The sequence below is a fragment of the Moschus berezovskii genome, chromosome 17, assembly GCF_049115385.1.
Source record: "Moschus berezovskii isolate FMDL1 chromosome 17, NW_MosBer_1.0, whole genome shotgun sequence".
NCBI lineage: Eukaryota > Metazoa > Chordata > Mammalia > Artiodactyla > Moschidae > Moschus > Moschus berezovskii.
This window is the reverse complement of record NC_142476.1, coordinates 55,521,711-55,542,162: the sequence shown is the minus strand read 5'-3', so window position 1 is coordinate 55,542,162 and position 20,452 is coordinate 55,521,711. Positions and strand designations below refer to the sequence as shown.

Below are 20,452 nucleotides of genomic sequence, written 5' to 3'. Positions count from 1 at the left end.
TGGATTCTTTACTGTCTGAGCCACCAGGGAAGCCCAAAAATACTGGAATGGGTAGCTTATCCCTTCTCCAGGGGACTTTCCTGACTCAGGAATTGAACCAGGGTCTCCTGCATTGCAGGCAGATTCTTTACCAGATGAGCTACCAGGGATGCCCTTAATATCACATACTATATATTATGTATTATACTTCTCTGTCATTCATGAATGGAAGAATGTTTCCAGCCCTGTTTTTCCTACTAGACCAGACACCTCCAAAGAGAACAAAACTCTCCTTTAACAGAGTTACAGTCTTCACCCAGAAACACACACAGTTCTTTCCTTCACCTCATTCGGGTTTCCGTCAAAACGTCACTCATCCTGTCTCTCAAACAGCACAACCCACACTCATCACCCTCTTTCTCTCATCCTCCTTTATTTTTCTTCATTGCTCCTATCACCTGACATGCATTACACATGTGTTTTTTTCTTATATGTATGTATCCCACACACCTAAAATGTAAGCTCTGTGAAAACATGGACTTTCTCAGTGTCTTATTTCCAATGACTAGAACATTTCCTGCACATAATAGATACTCAGTAAGTATTAGTGACAGGGAAGGAAGGAGGGGACTAAATGGACTGGCTGACACCCTGCCTCCCTTTCATCTCAAATGCTACTTGCAAAGGCTCTAGCTCAAGAGAACCCACAGTCTTTTTTTTTTTTTTTCCTATTTTCTTGTACCTATTTTTTCTTTTTATCTTTGTAATTGAAGTATAGTTTATCTACAATGTGGTGTTAGTTTCAGGTTTACAGAAAAGTGATTCCAGCTATACATACATATATATCTATTTTTTTAACATTCTTTTCTCTCATAGGTTGTTACAAAATATGGAATATAGTTCTCTGTGTCAAACAGAAGGTTCTTGTTGGTCATCTATTTTATACATAGTAGTGTGTGTATCCCACAGAGCCTGGAGAGGAAGATTCCTGGAGTTCGTCCTCTGCCTTCTTTCAGGAACTAAAGCCCATGCTCTTCCTTTGTGTGTCTGCTACTCCCGCTGACTCAGGACAGTTCTTGAAACGCTGCTCTCCCCAGACCGGCTTCCTCAGAGCTGTGTGGCCTTCTAGGAGGGCCCTGTGTTTCCCCCATTGCCTGCTATGGCCACTTGGTCGGGTCACCCTAGAGCCATGTTTCTCTACTCTGCATCCCGGAATCACGTGGAAAGAAAGGGCTGATGGGGAGGGACTGCGGTCATCCAGGAAGGAAGCACTTCACTTCCTTCAGGTCTTGCCATCTGCGTGTTGGTCCAGAGCTGGAGGAGGTAAAGCCGCTACCACCCAGGCCAGCCAGTCACCTGCCACGAGGCAGTGCCTGCACACCCTCCCGCCGCTACTGCTGCACTTCTTTCATCTTCTATTCACCCCTTACTAGCACTCCTTTTCCCTAGGTGTGCTTCACCTGCCCAGAATGACCTTCTCAAATCTCAACCTGGCCAACTTTCGCTCGTTTTCAGGACTCCACACAGATGTGGCATCCTCAGACACCCACCCCCTCCTCAATCTGGGTTAGTCCTCCACCTTCCCAGGATCCCCTGTGTTCTGCTCCATCAGTATTTATTACTCAGCACTCTAGTGGCTCAGACGGTAAAGAATCTGCCTGCGATGTGAGAGATCTGAGTTCAATCCCTGGGTTGGGAAGATCCCCTGGAGGTGGGCATGGCAGTCCACTCCAGTATTCTTGCCTGGGGAATCCCATGGACAGAGGAGCCTGGTGGGCTACAGTCCATGGGGTTGCAAGGAGTTGGACATGACTGAGTGACTAAGCACAGTCCACTGTGATTTAATCTACCTCCTCTCATCTGAGCAAGCCTACTGAAAACAAAAGTTCTATCCTAATTTGTTTGTACCTTCTATCCTTCACCCAGAGTCAGACACACCGTGAAAGAGTGAAAGTTTTGCTCACTCACACATTCATTCTCTAAATATTGAAGCAGGCATGGTACTTGGTACTGAAGGCAACAGCGCAAAGACAAATGAGATCTCCGTCCCCAAGGAATCTGTATCTTAATGAGAGAGACAGATAATAAACATGTAGACGAATACTTGTAGATCAGTAGTAAGATCATTAAGAAAATAAGCAAAGTACTTTAGTCAACATCAGCAGAGGTATCCAGCTTTAGGAAGAGGAATCAAGATGGCACAGGAGAAGGAATGAATGTAATCTCACCACCCATCCATCCTTTCAAACACTAGCTGAGATCAGGAAGCACTGGTCACTAAAGGCCCCTCTATCTTGGGAGAGTCTCTGACACCTCAGAATCCGGCCAACAGAAGAAGCTAAAGCCTGACACTGTATGGAGGTGACAGTGCAACTTCATTTACCCAGAGCTCCCCTTTCCAGTTGCTTATCACTGAGGTTAGAGAGAAGACTATGGTCAATCCCGTCAGAATGAAATGCAACCATTCCTGAGAGACCAGTATTGAAGCCCCGAGGCTGGCCTTGGGGACACCATTAAAAAGGGCTGTTTGAGCTCACATTGGAGCCCAGGAGGCACAGGTGTAAACATTTAGTGATGACACCCTAGGAGACCAGTCACAGGGGTGTGCGCTGGGGAAGCAAGAGTGGAGGAGAGGCAGGTCACTGCTACAGGGGTGGGGAGGGTGAACAGCAGGGCAGACAGGGAGGGTTTCTGGGATCTACTCTGAGTGGGGCTTGATGGGAAAGTGAAGAAAATGGGGAAGGAGCAGGAATGTGTCCAGCAGGGAAAAAAGCCAGCAAGCATAAACTTGGAGCGAGGGGTGTCCAGGAGTGACCAGTGGTGTGGCAGAAGAGGAAAGCTCTGCTAAAGGGAACTGAGGCCAAACTGGAACGTGGAGAGCTCCCCTGTGAGTCTAGAAGGAGCCCACAAAGGATGGAGAAGCACATTCAGTGAATACAGAGCCTTCCCTGGTAGCTCAGTGGTAAAGAAGCCACCCGCCAATGCAGGAGACATGGGTCGGATCCTTGGTCCAGAAAGATCCCACACGATTCAAAGACAGAGACCATATTCCACAACCACTGAGCCTGTGCTCTAGAGCCTGGGAGCCGTGAACTACTGAGCCCAAGCCACAGCTACTAAAGCCCGTGCATCCTAGAGCTAGTTCTCCAAAATAAGAGAAGCCGCAGCAAGGAGAGGCCTGTGCACTGCAAATAGATAGTAGCCCCTGCTCACTGCAACTAGAAGAAAGCTCACACAGCAACAAAGACCCAGCACAGCCAAAAATAAATAAGTAAAATTATTTTTAAAAATTCAGATACAGCCTGTAGAAGAAGAGCCCAATAGAATTCCCTGCCCTAGAAGGTGAGAACAGAATGGCTGGGCAACACTTCTCACAGCGGGTGTTCTAGCCTTAAGGAATACAACCCTTTGGAGGAGATACCTGGGAATCCAGAGAAAGGCAGGCAAGAATTGGGGTTGTTTTCTGGCTCATCCAGACCAACAAGCAAAGAGAGCCTTCCTGAGTTCCTGCCTCAAGTGCTGCTAACCTGAGACAGGGTTGCTGGGGAGCTTCATCTTGGAAAGGAGGGCTTCTCGATGGGGACCCTCTCCCCAAGGTGCTGTCCTGTCCCATGGGGCTTATGGAACATGTCCAGCAGCAGGTGCCTGGGACAGCCAGATGCAATGCTCTTGTCAGCAATGGCACATCCCGGGCCTCCAAAGAACCCAGCCCACACCCAACGGAGGTGGCATCTGGGTTCTCTGGTAAAAGGAGAAAGGGCCCCTGGTTTTCCTTCCAGCTGTTCTGGACCTCCTCATGAAAGACTCCAAAATGCCAGGCCTACTGCCACTCTAAGTGGGAAGTGAATGCAGGCATATGGCAGACATAAGACCATTTCCTAATAATAAGTACCAATAATAGCCAACACACAGTGAGTGCTTACTCTGGGCCAGCGTATACTTACACATGTAAGTGTAAGTGCCTCTATACCAGCCTGTTGGTTTATATTGAACAAACAAGACCAACTTTGATTTTCAATCTCACCCAAGGCACCGTGCTCTGACACTCGGGTGAAATCCCACCTGCTGGGCCTCTGTGTGTGAGGAACACCTGGAAAAAGCCTCCATTGCCATATTCTTAGGTCCTGCATCTTTAAGATGTGTTCACTGCTTTCGTATCAAGTCCTGGGCTTCCCTGGCGGTCTAGTGGTTAAGAATCCACCTGCCAATGCAGGGGAAATGGGCTCAATCCCCAGTCCAGGAAGATCCCACATGCCTCGGAGCAAATAAGCCCATGTGCTACAACTACTGAGCCCATGTATCACAATTACCGAAGCCCATGTGCCTAGAGCCCGTGCTCAGCAACGAGAAGTCACCACAATGAGAAGCCTGCACACCCCAACTAGAGAGTGGCCCCCACTTACCGCAAACAGAGAAAGCCCGCACACAGCAATGAAGACCCAGCACTGCCCAAATAAATAAATCTTTAAAAAAAGCCCACTAACAATATTTTAAATCAACTATCATCCAATACATTAAGAAACAATATATCTTAAGTCTGAAAAACAAGGATTCAAGCTGCTCCTGGCAGATAAAACAAGCTCCGGAGGTCTTGTCTGGAGAAGCGGAGGGGTTGGCGGGGCGGGGCGGGGTGTGGGTTCCGCTGCACACACCTGATCCTCAGTTGCTCATCAGCTCATCCACACACAGATCACCAGGAAGATGGAGCAGGTGTGCAGAAGGGCGCCCTGCCCTGCCCTGCCCTGCCCAGCCCAGCGCTGAGGGATCCTTGGTCTACTTCCTCCTAGAATTTCCTGTGCCATAATTCTGCACCCTCCCCCACAACCCCATGCCCTACAACTCTACATGTCCTCCCAGGCCAATCTCAGTCTGGCCTCCCTGAGCTGTCACCTCTGATCGGAACTCTGCTCTCTGTGACCTGGAGCTCCCTGGCCTCTAGCACCACTTTGGAAGTGGCTGGGTGGGGGCCAGAGTATCATGGGTAGAAGCAAGGGAGAGAGGAAATAAAACACGGAGAGAAGAAAGAGAGAAAAATAAGGACACAGAAGAGCAGCAGACAGAAGGAAAGAGAAGAGGAAGAGGAAAATACCTGGGCAGTGGAAAGATGAAGAGGATCATGAGCTGAGCAGGCCCAGTGCCCTGCTGGGCGATGAGGCTAGGACCAGAAGGCAAAGGTGGGGTGGAGAAAGATGGTTGTCAAGAAGAGACAATTCCAAGTATCTGTACTTATCCTGGCCTCAGTTCAGTCCAGTCGCTCAGTCATGTCTGACTCTTTGTGACCCCATGAATCACAGACGCCAGGCCTCCCTGTCCATCACCAACTCCTGGCCTAATGGGTCTCAAATTTTTAGCATGAATAAAAATCACTTGGGATGTTTGTTAAACCATAGATTCCTATTCCAGAGTTCTGATTTCTTACACCTGGTGGCATCCTGGAATTCTGTTTTGTTGGTTTTCTGTTTTAACAAGCAGCCTGGTGGCTTCTAACAAAGATGTTGGGAAATACTGACCCTTTTTGTTAGGAGGGCACCTTATGGCACAGCAGACTCGGACACAGCTACCCTCAGATCTGACATTTTACATGTTTGGCTTAGGAACTCACCTGCCTTGGATTGTGCCTGCAAATGCTGGGCTCCAGCGGGGGCTGATTCTGTAGGGCTCTGTGAGGCCTGCAAATACTCCCCAAGTGACAGGATTCCCATCTGTGCTGCAGAAGGTTAAGTGAGACAACCTTCAAGGACCCTTTCACCTGGAAAATGCTTCTATTTTCCTGAAATGTGATGCCCATCAGGGTGTAGATAGGAAAGAAAAGGAAGTGTTAGTCACTCAAAAGGAAAGAATTAGTCACTCAGTCATGTCCGAGTCTGTGACCCCATGAACTATAGCCCTCCAGGTTCCTCTGTCTGTGAAATTCTCCAGGCAAGAATACTGCAGTGTGTTGCCATTTCCTCCTCCAGGGGATCTTCCTGATCCAGGGATCAAGCCTGGGTCTCCCACATTGCATATCATCTGAGCCACCAGGGGTCTAGCTAGACAGTCTGTATCCAGAGACCAAAAACTTGCACCCAATTCCTTCCTTCTCATTCATACATGTTAGATGGTAGAAGTGTTTTACCTGTTTGAAGACACATTTTAAGAACTAATTTTGTGCTCTATGACCTCCTTGAAAGTTGATGCCAAATGTTAAATTCTATGTGTAATATTTTACCCACACCTTTCCATTTGAATATCTCTAATTCCTCACAAAAATATTATTTTTGCTTTAAAGTGTATGTAAAATACAAAAGTCAAGATCAAGGTGTCAGGAGGTTTGGTTTCCTCTAAAGTCTCCCTCCTCAGCTTGCCGATGGCCACCTCTGGAAGGCCACCTTCACATGCCTTTCCTCTGTGCTGCACCCCTGGTATTTTCCTGTGTGTTCAAATCTCATCTCGTACGAACACCAGTCAGATTGGATTACGTGCGTTCTTGCTAAGTCGCTTCAGTTGCATTCAACCCTTTTTGAGACCCTATGGACTATAGCCTGCCAGGCTCTGTTGTCCATGGGATTCTTCCTGGACAGCAAGCAAGAATACTGGAGCAGGTTCCTATGCCCTCCTCTGGGGGAATCTTCCCGACCCAAGGATCAAACTTGGGTCTCTTATGACTCCAGTACTGGCAGGTGGGTTCTTTACCACTAGCACCACCAGAGAAGCCCCCAGACTAGATCAGAACCCCCCTAAAGGCCTTATGTTTATTTAATCACTTCTTTGAAAGCCCCATCTCCAAATAGAGTTGCATTCCAAATACTTCCAAATAAAGGGCTTCAATGTATGAATTTTGAGGGGATAAAATTCAGCCCCAAACATTCCAATCACCTCAATCACAAAAGCTTAAAGCAGGTTGGACACCTGACCCAAAGGCAGACAACACATAGTTTAGCCAGCAGGCCATCAAGTGACTTGATATGAAAACTCTGTCCAGTGACAAATAATGGTGATTACATAGAAAAATCATATTCCTTCTAGAGAACTTGGAGTGGACAATATAAAAAGAAGGTTGAACACAGGAAGATGTGTTGAATTGTCAATGGTATAATATACATCCCCAGGCCTGGCCCTTCCATCTGTCCCATGCCCTGGTGCTCAGCACAATGTTTGAGATAAACTCATTCAGTCTAGCTTTGAAATAAGATTGCTTCTCCCAGCAATCTCCTGAGCACCTCATTCCTTGCTTCTAGTTTAAAGAGCTCCCCTAGCTACCTTCAAAAATGGCTTTTATTTGCAGGCACTGGGGAGACCAAGAGTAACTGCAGAAACAATGCTTAATGTTCTCTAGTGAGATGAAAGCTCCAGTTGATATTCAAGTTATTCTCGCTGTGGTACAAACAACCTCAAACTTAGAGCAAAAACAAGATAAAATCATTTGATTATGCCCGCATATTCTATCAGGAATTCAGAAGCAGGGAGCTTATCTCCATGCAGCAGTATCTGGACTCTCAGCAGGGAAGACTCAAACAATCAGAATCTTCTAAAGATTCACTCACATGTCTTGCAGATGATGCTGGCTGTTGGCTGGGACCTCAGCTGGGTTACTTGGCTGGAATAGCTATCCTGGCTTCTCCATGTGGCTTCTTAGGCTTCAGTGCAAAGTGCCTGGGTTTTAAGAATAAGATCCCAAGAGAATAAGGCAGCACACTATATCACCATGTGTGATCTAGCCTCATTTCCTCTCTGGTCATGCTGCTGCTGCTAAGTCACTTCAGTCGTGTCCGACTCTGTGTGACCCCATAGACGGAAGCCCACCAGGCTCCCCCGTCCCTGGGACTCTCCAGGCAAGAACACTGGAGTGGGTTGCCATTTCCTTCTCCAATGTGTGAAAGTGAAAAGTGAAACTGAAGTCGCTCAGTCGTGTCCGGCCCCTAGTGACCCCACGGACTGCAGCCCACCAGACTCCTCCATCCATGGGATTTTCTAGGCAGGAGTACTGGAGTGGCTTGCCATTGCCTTCTCCACTCTCTGGTCATAAGTCTGCCCAAATTCAAGGAAAGGGGACATTGGGACTTCTCTGCAGGTCCAGTAGCTAGGACTCTGCGCTTCCCATGCAGGTGGCATGGGTTGAATCCCTGGTCAGGTAACTAAGATCCCACATGCTGCACAGCATGCCACCCCCCCCCCCAAAAAAAAAGGAACATAGACCCTGTCGCAATGGAAGAAATGTCTGGATTACGTTGCAGGAAGACAAATATTGTTGTGGTCATCGTTGGAAAATACAGTCCTCACAGCACATCTTCAGGCCACAGTGCTTCACATCCTTTCCACCTGCAAAATATACTAAAACCCTCTGCCAAGACCACCATGTCCCAGCCCATCATGCCACTGGCTCAAGTTATTTCAGTCAGATCCAAGGATGTATGAATTCCCCAGGTGCAGCAATTTAGGCTCCACTTCTCCAGTCTAAATACCAGAAAATTCACTTTAGCCCCTACACACTCAATATACAATTGATTGGGGCACAATGTGAACACAACTTTTCAACAAGGGAGAAAACAGGAGGCACACAGCAATTGCAGGTCTGAAAGCCGTCCTCAACACTGGCTGGGCACGGGGGGCCAGTTTTTGGTGAGAGTTCAGCTCTGCTGCTTTGTTCTCTGGCACTTAGCTCTTCTCTCGGGTTCTTGGTTCTGCCCTGTGAGTCACCACGCTTTTGCTTTAAGAATAGCCTGAGTTGGCACCTGAGTAGTTTTCTCAACCTGCTCCCTGTCTGTAGTGGTTGAGAGGTCCAAAGGTCGCCTTTCACTTCATTCTGTCACTTTCAATCCCAGCTGATACAATTCTTCTTAAAACTCTGTGAACTTTTGGGAATCAATTTACAACTTATGCCATTAAACAAAAAGCCACAGCCACAAATCCCTTGCAGATAGGCCTTTCTCGACCTTCAGCTCCCCATGAAGCTGCCATGGGGCAACACCCTCATGACTCTTTTAAGCCATGTTATTAAACAGAGAAAAACGCAAGATTCTGAGAACTTCTCTGCAGTGAGGGTTCTTGGAATAGGAATGAGGTGGGGAAGTTGAGCCCACGTTTTCATTCAAAGTCAAAAACCAAAAGGAGGGCTGGTAGTGGTACTTCTGTAGGCAGAAGGCAAAGCCAAACCCTCTTTGAAGGAAAGTTCCATTAAGTTAGACCATAGGACTCTCTTATCCTTAAGCTCGAGTAGACTAATGAAGATGACCAAGCACACAAGAAGTCATGCCACTAGTGAGGAAAGATGTAGATGCCCATGAATTGCAATTGGAATGGTCATATGAAGAAAATAGTATTGTTATGAATAAAATATTTATTGAAACATTGGCTCCAGTGACAGATGAGTATACAAGAATACACCAGCCATGCACAATTTTGAACTATCACTCCACAAGTTGCTTATTTATTAAAAACAGGAAAAAATATCAATAAATGGAGAAATGTGATGGAGACCAAGTTTATAGCTTTGATAATGGAACTGCCTGACATCTTATGCCTCCTGATAGGATTATTGAGAAAGATACAATACCTTTTATATTGTATACCTCATATAAGATTGTATTGTATAGGATACCTTTTGACTGCCTTCATCCAATTTCCCTTCCCTCCACACCTCACTTCTGGTAACCACAAGTATGATCTCTTTTGCTACAAGTTTGTTTGCTTCTGAAACATAACTGACCTACAACACTATGTTACTTCCTGTTACACAACATGATAAATTGATATTTCTGTACATTTCAAAATGATCACCACAATAAGGCTAGCTATGATATGTCATCTTACAAAAAACTACATAGTTATTAATTATATTCCCTACACTGTACATTTCATAGCCATGACTCATTTATTTTGCAATTGGAAGTTTGTGCTTCTTAAGCTCTCCCGTTTTTTTTCCCTCCTCCCCACTGCCCTTCTCTCTGGCAACCACCTGTTTGTTCTCTGTATCTAGAACTCTGTTTCTGTTTTGTTTTGTTATGCTTGTTCGTTTTGGTTTTTTTTAATATTCCATTTATAAGTGAAATAATACAATATCTATCTTTCTCTATCTGACTTATTTCACTTAGTGTAATAACTCCTAAGTCCAACCATGTTGGCAAAAATGGCAAGATTGAGCTTTTTATGGCTGAGTAGTATTCCATTGTGTGTGTGTGTGTATATATATATATATATATAGATATATCTGGGCTTCACTGGTGGCTCAAATGGTAAAGAATCTGCCTGCAATGCAGAACCGGATTCAATCCCTGGGTTGGGAAGATCACCTAGAGGAGGGCATGGCAACCTACTCCTGTATTCTTGCCTGGAGAATCCCCAGGAACAGAGGAGCCCAGTGGGCCACAGTCCATGGGGTCACAAAAAGTCAGACACAACTGAGTGACTAAGCATGTATGGGTATATCCACCACATCTTTTGTACCCATTCTTCATCTGTTGATGGGTACTTAGGTTACTTCCATATCTTGGATATTGTAAATATAAGTACAATGAACATAGGGGTGCATGTATCTTTTCTAAATATTGAGACAACTGAGGACATTTCAGTTTGGTTCATATATTAGATATTATGTTTTCAATATTAGATTTCCTAAATGTGATACTTTCACTGTTGCTATCTAGGAGAATCTCCTTGTTTTTAGAAGACATGTTAAGATATTTAGAATAATAGTAATTGAATTATCTGTGAAAAACTTTTAAATGGCTTGCCAAAGAAAAAAGAAATATTGTGTAGATATGCATATTTGTGGAAAGAAAAATATAGTAAATGTGGCAAAATGTTAATTAATAAATCTAGATAAAGGATCAGAGAATGCGATGGCACCCCACTCCAGTACTCTTGCCTGGAAAATCCCCTGGACAGAGGAGCCTGGTAGGCTGCAGTCCCTGGGGCAGCGAAGAGTCAGACACAACTGAGTGACTTCATTTTCACTTTTCACTTTCATGCACTGGGGAAGGAAATGGCAACCCACTCCAGTGTTCTTGCCTGGAGAATCCCAGGGACGGGGGAGCCTGGTGGGCTGCCGCCTATGGGGTCACATAGAGTTGGACACGACTGAAGCGACTTGGCAGCAGCAGCAGATAAAGGATAAATGGACATTCATTGTACTATTCCTACAAATTTTCTGTAGGTTTGAATTTTTTTATAAAAGGGTTGAGGAAAATATTCACAACTATAAAAACGAGTGACATGTACCATGTTAATTATTCACATCAACACACCCCCAAATGTGTTAGGGCATCCTTTCTGCAGGTTGAAGCAAAGCTTTTTACTATCCATTTTTGGCAAGGCTCAGCAGGATAAGGTAACTTTCCCAAGGTCACAAAGAAAAGTATTAAATAAAGTGTCAAATAAGCATAAACCAGAAAACCAAAGATTTGGACACCCTTGAAGTTCCAAAATTCTCTTACTCACATGAAAATATCTCCTTCATCTCTGACTAAATAAGAAAATTCAAATAAGGGATTCTGTTCCTTTCTTTATCATTAACTAATGTGTTCTCTGAAAGTCACTCAGTTGTGTCTGACTTTTTGTGACCCCATAGACTGTAACCTGCCAGGCTCTTCTGTCCATGAGATTCTCCAGGTAAGAATACTGGAGTGGCTTGCCATTCCCTTCTCCAGTGGATCCTCACAACCCAGAAATCAAAACTGGGTCTCCTTCACTGCAGGCAGATTCATAGATTAAAAGATCAGTTCAGGAAGAGAATATATGAAAATTTATTAATTAAATGAAATGAGGTGTGCTAAGATAATGGGGTTTAAGTTGACATTCTCTGGCATTTCTTTTATTCTTTTGATGTTTAGGCAGGAGCAATGCAAGAAAAGAGGTTAGCACTGCTATGAATAACCAGCAGGTATCAACCACCCATTTAGGGGGTCACTAGAACAGGACACTGCTCAGATTTCAGTGTCCCTTGGGACACATTTTCCCTTCCTTCATTTATCGCCTGCAGGCGTTGATATCATCTCATGGAAACCCCAGCAATCTGGCACTGTGGGTCTCTGGTCAACTCAGCTCCTTTGAACCTGATCTCATGACTATAGCAGGTTTCATTGTGACTTAAAAGCCTGGGGGAGAGTAGACTAGGGAGGTGGCTTCAGTAAGACACTAGGGAGCAAAAAGTGTTGAATAGTTCTGTTGAATTAAAAAAAAAATCTCTGCACAGGCATGGCCTTGAGGAACAGGACTGTTAGATAATTTTATTTTATTCCCCTGCCTCTCTCTCAAGGGAACCAAATACAATCCCTATTTTGTCTTCCCAGAGTTAGGGCTCAGGTTTGAGCTGTCCTCTTCTTGCTTTTCTTAGTCAGAGTTGATCACCTTCAAGTTCTGCTCTAACAACTCATGGCATATGTGGGATTTTATGTGTGATACATTAAATAGCAGTTTTAGAAAATCTGTTTTCCAGTTAGTCTAAATGGTTTGTTGTGGAAGAGATGCCAACTGTCCTAGGGAAGAGAGGCTGGTATATGCTAAGATTGTTTAACTCCAAGGACTCGAAAGAGTTTACCATCATCAGAATAAAGATATCAATGAACTCCAGAACTATTGGTATTAGAAATACTACCTCCTCATGGTTCAAAAGCTGCAGGGGAAGAACAAAGAACCTAGAATCAGATAGGCAGCACCTGCACTTGATTATCTCACCAATGAGAAAGAGACGATTCGTGGTAACTCAATTTACATTTTATTTCTCAGTCCTTCAAGTTCCTGCTCAGTTACCAACTGCCTGGCTCCTGAGATATTGACAAGACTCCTCGCAAAGGAACACTGCATTTCAGGGAGCACAGTGGTACAGTCAATGCTAACAGAGGACCTAGGAAGCTGAAAGGACAGAGCAATCTGACTGATAAGAGAGCATGGGATTGTGTATGGCCAATCTAGGTATGGACTATGCAGAGGTGGTAGTTCTCTTTCTGCTTCTGCCTCAGGGGAAAAGTTAGACACAAGATTGACAGAAAGGAATTATATGGTTGATCTACTCGCCTCTCCTGACTTCCATCCCTGCAGGGTCATTCCTCTGGTAGCAAAAGAGCTAAAACTAAGTCATAACTACTGTCCTGAAGGGACTTGAACACTCAGTGAACAGCAGAGTGAAGCTCTGCTTAAGGTCTGCTCTTTCTTCATCAAGTCAGAGTAAGAAGAAAAATATACCAAAGGTTATTGTCTTTATTATTACATCTTAATTCTAAAAATAACTTTATTTTGATCTCCTACAATGTGCCAGGTAGGCCAGGAGATACAGAGATAAATGATGCACTTCATTTCTGTCAAGTTGCTCAGAGTAGAGTGGAAATGCCTGCATGAAACCCGGGCAATACATCAATAAAAAGGAGAGACAGACAATCCAGAAAAGATAATAGATATGAAGCAGCATCACAGCAAGTGTGGGAAGAAGAAGAGTCCATACCCAGGAACTAGAGAAGGAACATTCCCACAGTGATGGGAGAGAAAGATCTGAGGGTGAATAATTATGCAGTGCAATGTACAGCAAGGTCACCAGTGTTTTAATGGAACCACTTTGAACCATGACAGATTTGACTTCATAGTCTCAGAAGCTTCCGAAGTGGATGGCTGACATTAAGGAAGGAAGAAAGAAGAAGAGATAATTTAGAATCATTAGATTGAGGATTTGTGGGGTGGGGAGGGAGTACTTAATTATATTTGGAGTTGTTGCTTAGTCGCTGAGTTATGTCCAACTCTTTTGAAACCCCATGGACTGTAACCCACCAGGCTCCTCTGTCCATGGGATTTCCCAGGCAAGAATACTGGAGTGGGTTGCCATTTCCTTCTCCAATGGATCTTCCCCACCCAGAAACGAAACCCTGGACAGGGGGATTCTTTACCACTGTAAAGCCATGGTTAGAAGTTATCTTTAAATAAGTCACGCTCTCTAAGTTTATTCTTCTTAAGCTTGGTGATTATTACTTTGAAATTAACATTTTTAATAAAAATGCCACTGTTTTTTGAAATACAACTCATTGTTCACATACAGGATAAGGCAATGAGGTTTTTTTAGTTTTAAGAGGTAGACTTTTTATTTTATGACAATGTGTAATTTACAGAGAACTTGGAAAAATAATGCAGAGATCCCCAGATAGCCTATACTGTTTCCTATAATGTTAATATCTTAAATTAACCAATGTAGTTACATTACTATTAACTGAAGTCTGTGTTTTATTCCGATTTCCTCTGTGTTTATCTAAGGGAGTGAGTTATTTATTCCCAAAATAAAAGCATAAGAACAAACCTGGAAAATGAACTAAAGAAATACAAACATCTGGGTCAAATGCCTTCTGTCACTAGATTTTCTCATTTAACCACAATTCAGTAAGGCTTCTAAGCCTGAGTTGTGTATTGAGCCTAAACCTAGTTGTGCAGAAGTCCTGCAAATCTGCTGGGCCATCAAGGGTTGGTTTTACTTGAGGATCACAAAGGCTTTGACCACTGGTCACAATTATGTTAGCTCTATAGCTGTTTACTATCATTAGAATTAAGGATTCCCCAGGTGGCTCAGTGGTAAAGAATCTGATTGTCAATGTAGGAGACACAGGAAACGGGTTCAATCCCTGGGTAGGGAAGGTCCCTTGGAGAAGGCAATGGCAACCCACTCCAGTATTCTTGCTTGGAGAATCCCATGGACAGAGGAGGCTGGTGGGCTACAGTCCATGGGGTCCCAAAAGAGCTGGAAACGACTGAGGGACTGAGCACACATGCATCACTAGAATTAAGGTACCAGTATTGGACAAACTATCAGTATTAGAAAAATTCCCTCATGTTTCAAGCTATGGAGGAAAATCAAAGACCTGGAGTTAGATAGGCAGCCCCTGCCCTTGATTATCTCAGCCGTAAGAAAGTCTACTCATGGTAACTCAGTTTGTGTATTTTTTCTCACTCCTTTGACATCTTTCTCAGTCCCAGACTGCCAGTTAGCTCAGTAACCACTAGTTCCTTCCAGGCATCCTAAAGTGTCTTTGCTCTTTTTAGTTTAATCATTTTAGTTCAGTTTGAACATCAGCCAATGTCTGACAACAATAACAAAAAATTTAACAGAATTACAAAATAAACTCCCTGCTGAGAGCAAATCCTTCTCTTTTCTTCCTCAGATTTTCTAAGTATCAGAAGATCTTTGTAAAAAGTAGAATATTGAGTGTTCAGTGAATGATTATGGCCCAGCGAATTCCACCTCTGGCACAACCATAGTTAATTGTTGGTGTCTAGTCAGGAGTTCATCTACTACTGAGCAGATTAGATTTTAGAAGTTGATAATAAGTCCATTTGTACAGAAGTCCATAGGGAGGGTATCTAGTAACCATTGTGCATACAGTGGAGCCCAACTTCCTGGGTTCAAATCCCAATTCTGCTGTTTATTACCTACAACCTGGCGATACAAACTCTCTGTGCCTCAGTTTTTTTCATGTTTAAGATGGGGGGAGGGAATGATAATATCTCCTTGATGTAAGAATTAAACTCATTCATACATGTACCTGACACAAAAAGTATTTAAAAATCATCAATACTATTAGTAAGCTATACAAACTTAAATTTCTCCAGAGAACTGTAGATACTGATGGCTTCCGTTCCAACTCTTTATTTTAGACCTCTTAAAAAGATGTTATTTTATCTTTATGTTCACTGCATATAAAATTTATAAGACACTAGGTCTTCAACAACTATGGACATTTTCATAAATTTCTCTAAGTTAGGATACTTATGTCTGAACAATGAAAGTATCCTTTTCATAAAATTCATGGCTATAATATCAAAGTGGTATTGGATACTACAGTTTTTTAGATCACTCCTTTTGTTTTGCTTTGCCTTTCAAAAAAGCAAAACCCAGCAAATGCAGCTTAAGTCATAACTGATGGCAAAACTATAATGGCTACAGGCAACTGCCAACAACACCTGTTGGTGGTGGCAGAGCTTATATGCATAGATTTTATCTATAAAATTAATGTTTAAAAGGTCATACAGAGAGGATGTTCTTTACTAAAATAAAGAGATGAAAAATACATATTCATCTAAAAAAAATACGTAGACTCTGTGTATCAGTGTCCAGAGGAATCCATGGCATAGATATACAATAAATAGCTTTTTTTGAATGAGAGAATGACAGGAACTTTGGTGAATACTCTTTGTATATCATCTCTTAAAGCAAACAAAAAAGGGTAGGATACTTATCTGCACTCTGTAGATAAGGAAGGGTCTTCCAGGGTGGTGCAGTGGTAAAGAATCTGCTGCAATGAAGAAGACATGGGTTCGATCCCTGTGTTGGAAAGATTCCCTGGAGGAGAAAATGGAAAACCACTCCAGTATCCTTGCCTGGAAAATTCCACAGACAGAGGGGCCTGGCGAACTGTAGTCCATGGGGTTGCAAAAAGGTCCGACATGACTGAGCACAAGCACACATCGATAAGGAAACCCAAACTCACGCTGGTTGGATAATCTAAACACCCAGCTGCTGCTGCTGCTGCTGCTATTTAATTCTAAAAGCTTCCTTCTCCACAACTCCATGCAATAGGGTGAAAAGGTAATCATTCATCTGAGGTGTTGTGCTGAAAACCTGAGAGATGGACTGAGGTCAGATAGCAAAGGTCACCTGAGTGGAACTCTGAGTGATAACTCCAGGAGCCGTCCCCCAGTTCATGAAGCAGAAGCACAAGACACCACATCTGAGCCAAAGAGGGAGACCCCAAGTGTGCCAAATAGTCCAAGATGAGATCTGGAAGGACTGATAGGAGAGAGGGGAGCCTGGCAGACTCCCAAGATTCACTTGTAGGGGGATAATTCTTTCCATTGGGTTTGTTTTTTCATTAATTAATGGCTTCTTCATTTTCCTGATGATAATAGAAATAGATTCTCATTTTTTTAAATTTCAGGCTCGTCAGACATTTTTAAAATGTAAAAATATTCTTTAATCCCACCACATGGATTTAATATTGTGCCACATAACCTTCCAGATTTTTTTTTCATCTGTGTGATTATATACACTTTTTTAATGCACAAAGCAGGACCCCTTTTGAAAGCCTGAGGCTGCACCCTACAGACCTGCCCTGTTTGTCCTAATAGCACAACAAATGTTCAAACTTGATTTCTGACACTTAGTTTCACAGTTCATTTGTAAAATGAGAAGATCACCATAGTCTATCACCCCTGCTTTTATTTAAAACAAAAGTACCTATATCCTTTGGGCTTTATGGGATGTTTTCTCTTTCAAAATTAAGGTGCACAGTTCTTACTACAGTCCTACCCTGCTGATATCGACATAGAAATGATAAAAAAAAAAAAGTGAAGCCAAATAATGACTGCTTCTCATTCAAAATACCTTTTTAAATACTCACCTGAAAACCGAAGCCCATAACTTATTAAAGACATGCTGATAGAGCCCCAGTGTAAAATTTTAGCTGTTGGAGATCCATCTGGTCTTCATCTCTGAGTACTGGGCTTTATATAGTATTCAGTATAAAATATTTTTCCCCTTTGTTGAAATAAACATGCTTATTGTTTTCTCTGGATGTCTTCTTTAATTACAGTGTTTTGTTGAACCACAACAGGTGGCCCTTATAAATGTGTTATCATGCCCAGGGGAGGAATGGTAAAGCCAGTCAAGGAAGCCAACCAGCTCTAGCAAGAAGGCAGTTCCAGGAGCAGCACATTGGCTTAAGAGAACAAGAGGTGAGCAACCTGTTGTATATGACTTCTGGTTTCCAAAACATGGAACACTTTCTACATTCAGACTGCCTAGACTTAAATGTTTCATCCACATCCAGCTGACTTGTACCTTTACTGCTGCTAAGTCACTTCAGTCGTGTCCGACTCTGTGTGACCCCATAGATGGCAGCCCACCAGGCTCCGCCATCCCTGGGATTCTCCAGGCAAGAACACTGGAGTGGGTTGCCATTTCCTTCTCCAACGTGTGAAAGTGAAAAGTGAAAGTGAAGTCGCTCAGTCTTGTCCGACTAGTAGCGACCCCAGGGACGGTAGCCCACCAGGCTCCTCTGTCCATGGGATTTTCCAGGCAAGAGTACTGGAGTGGCTTGCCATCGCCTTCTCCGGACTTGTACCTTTAAGTTGGTGTAAAATAATAATGTAGTGGTGAGCATCAACAGAGCCAAGAAGTGCAACAGTAGCAACTGTGGCCAGTATTCAGCAAATGTTGGATATGATGATGGTGATGAACTAATTTTCCTCCTCTTGTTTTCACTGGGTGTCTTATGTATCTATTACTATAGAGAACACAAAAAGAAAGTTCCTGACGTGTATTGAACATTGTCAAATATTGGGTCAAGTCCTTTATTTACATTGAACGATTTAATCCTGAAAACAACTTTACACAAATTCTTAAGCTTTTGTTTCCTCCATTTTTCAGATAAGGAAACAAATTTAGATGAAATTTTTCCAGTGTCACAACACCTGAATAGTCCTTTCTCTAGAGAAAAAAAGAAAAGGGTGCATATATATTTGTTGAGTACCTCACTAGCTACATACTTACCTAACATTACATATGTCAACCAAATATATTCTCAACTAAACCTTTATGATAGCCAATATTGGTGACGGTGTACAGAGTCATTCTCATCCAATTGCTAATAACTATCAAAAACATGTCTATGCTTTTTAACCCAAACAGCTTTGATGATAGGAATATACCTTACATGTTTATTGGAACAAATGTGTCATGCTGAAAGTACCACGAAATCTTTACAACATTGTTCATAATATCAAAAGATGATACCAAAATAAAAAGCTTTTTATATGGAACTAACACTACCCTTATGGCAGAAAGTGAAGAGGAACTCAAAAGCCTCTTGATGAAAGTGAAAGAGGAGAGTGAGAAGGTTGGCTTGAAGCTCAACATTCAGAAAACTAAGATCATGGCATTTGGTCCCATCACTTTATGAGAAATAGATGGGGTAACAGTGGAAACAGTGTCAGACTTTATTTTTTTGGGCTCCAAAATCACTGCAGATGCTGATTGCAGCCAGGAAATTAAAAGACGCTTACTCCTTGGAAGGAAAATTATGACCAACCTTGATAGTATATTAAAAAGCAGAGACATTACTTTGCCAACAAAGGTCCGTCTAGTCAAGGCTATGGTTTTTCCCGTGGTCATGTATGGATGTGAGAGTTGGACTGTGAAGAAAGCTGATCGCTGAAGAATTGATGCTTTTGAACTGTGGTGTTGGAGAAGACTCTTGAGAGTCTCTTATACCGCAAGGAGATCCAACCAGTCCATTCTGCAGGAGATCAATCCTGGGTGTTCATTGGAAGGACTGATGCTAAAGCTGAAACTGCAATACTTTGGCCACCTCATGCGACGAGTTGACTCACTGGAAAAGACTCTGATGCTGGGAAAGGTTGGCAGCGGGAGGAGAAGGGGATGACAGAGAATGAGATGGCTGGATGGCATCACCGACTCTGTGGACATGAGTTTGAGTGAACTCCGGGAGTTGGTGATGGACAGGGAGGCCTGGCGTGCTGTGATTCATGGGGTCGCGGAGAGTAGGACACTACTGAGCTACTGAACTGAACTGAAGGACTTCCCTGGTGGCTCAGCTGGCAAAAAATCCACCTGCAACATGGGAGACCTGTGTTCGATCCCTGGGTTAGGAAGATCCCCTGGAGAAAGGAATGGCTACCCACTCCAGTAACCTGGCCTGGAGAATTTCATGGACTGTATAGTCCATGGGGTTGAAAAAGAGTCCAACATGACTGAGCAACTTGCACTTTATGAAACTAAGCAAAGTATACTATACAAATAATAAAATACCATATAGCATTTTAAAGAATATGGTAGATAGATAAGTGTCCAAGACATATATTTTGACTGGAATCATATATCAGCTCTAAGTTCAAAGGACAGAAAAATCTATATGAACAGACACAACCAAGATTGCCTGTGAAGGAAAATGAAACTTGATTTTTGTCTCAAGTTAAAAAATGGAATGATTTTGGCCAGGTGAGGAAAAGAGGAAGGACCAGGAAAGGCTGTTTTATAGTGGAAAGAAACCTGGTTTTAGAGTTAAAAACCCTGGTTTTGCAGTGCAAATCATCTCTGGTCTGAATCAGGGTGTCCCAGAGCTTTTACGTGAAAGTACCAAGATTTGCAGAGAAAAGATGCATTCCCCAGGAGAATACAAGGTGCCTCCTGGGAAGAGAAATTTCTTTGGAAGTCTCAAGTTTCCTACCTTTGACTTTGGCTAATGGACATTATGTTGTTTCATTGAAACTGACAAATTAGGAATGTTGGACCAAATTGAAGAGAGCTGGTCCAGCATATCAGATTCAGTGTGCAATTTCTTTTGTCTTTCTTAGAGACATGGTTTCTCAATGACACAAGCTCCCATAATTATATGGACAAAAATAATGGAAACTGAAAACTAAGAACCAAAAGTTGTATTAGCAGCTAGTGGAAATTATTTGTCAAACCTCGTGATTCTTATTTCTTTTTTCTTGCTTGTACATGTTT

At 43.1% G+C, this 20,452-nt stretch overlaps 1 long non-coding RNA gene across 10 annotated transcripts in view; it reads right to left on the bottom strand.

Moving 5' to 3' along the window:
- The window catches only part of LOC148775164 (uncharacterized), a 74,970-nt gene extending 58,636 nt beyond the window's left edge, over nt 1-16,334 (bottom strand). For 7 of the 10 annotated variants that reach the window (XR_016039483.1, XR_016039486.1, XR_016039480.1 and 4 more), the window contains exons 1-2: nt 7,503-7,932; nt 5,582-5,749 (exon numbers count right to left, since the gene is read on the bottom strand). This is a non-coding gene — a long non-coding RNA (uncharacterized LOC148775164). Of the gene's footprint in view, nt 1-5,581; nt 5,750-7,502; nt 7,933-16,160 lie in introns of those variants that run through there. The other 3 variants (XR_016039479.1, XR_016039484.1, XR_016039482.1) reach the window with 3 other exon arrangements.
- Between the last annotated feature and the right edge of the window lie 4,118 nt (nt 16,335-20,452).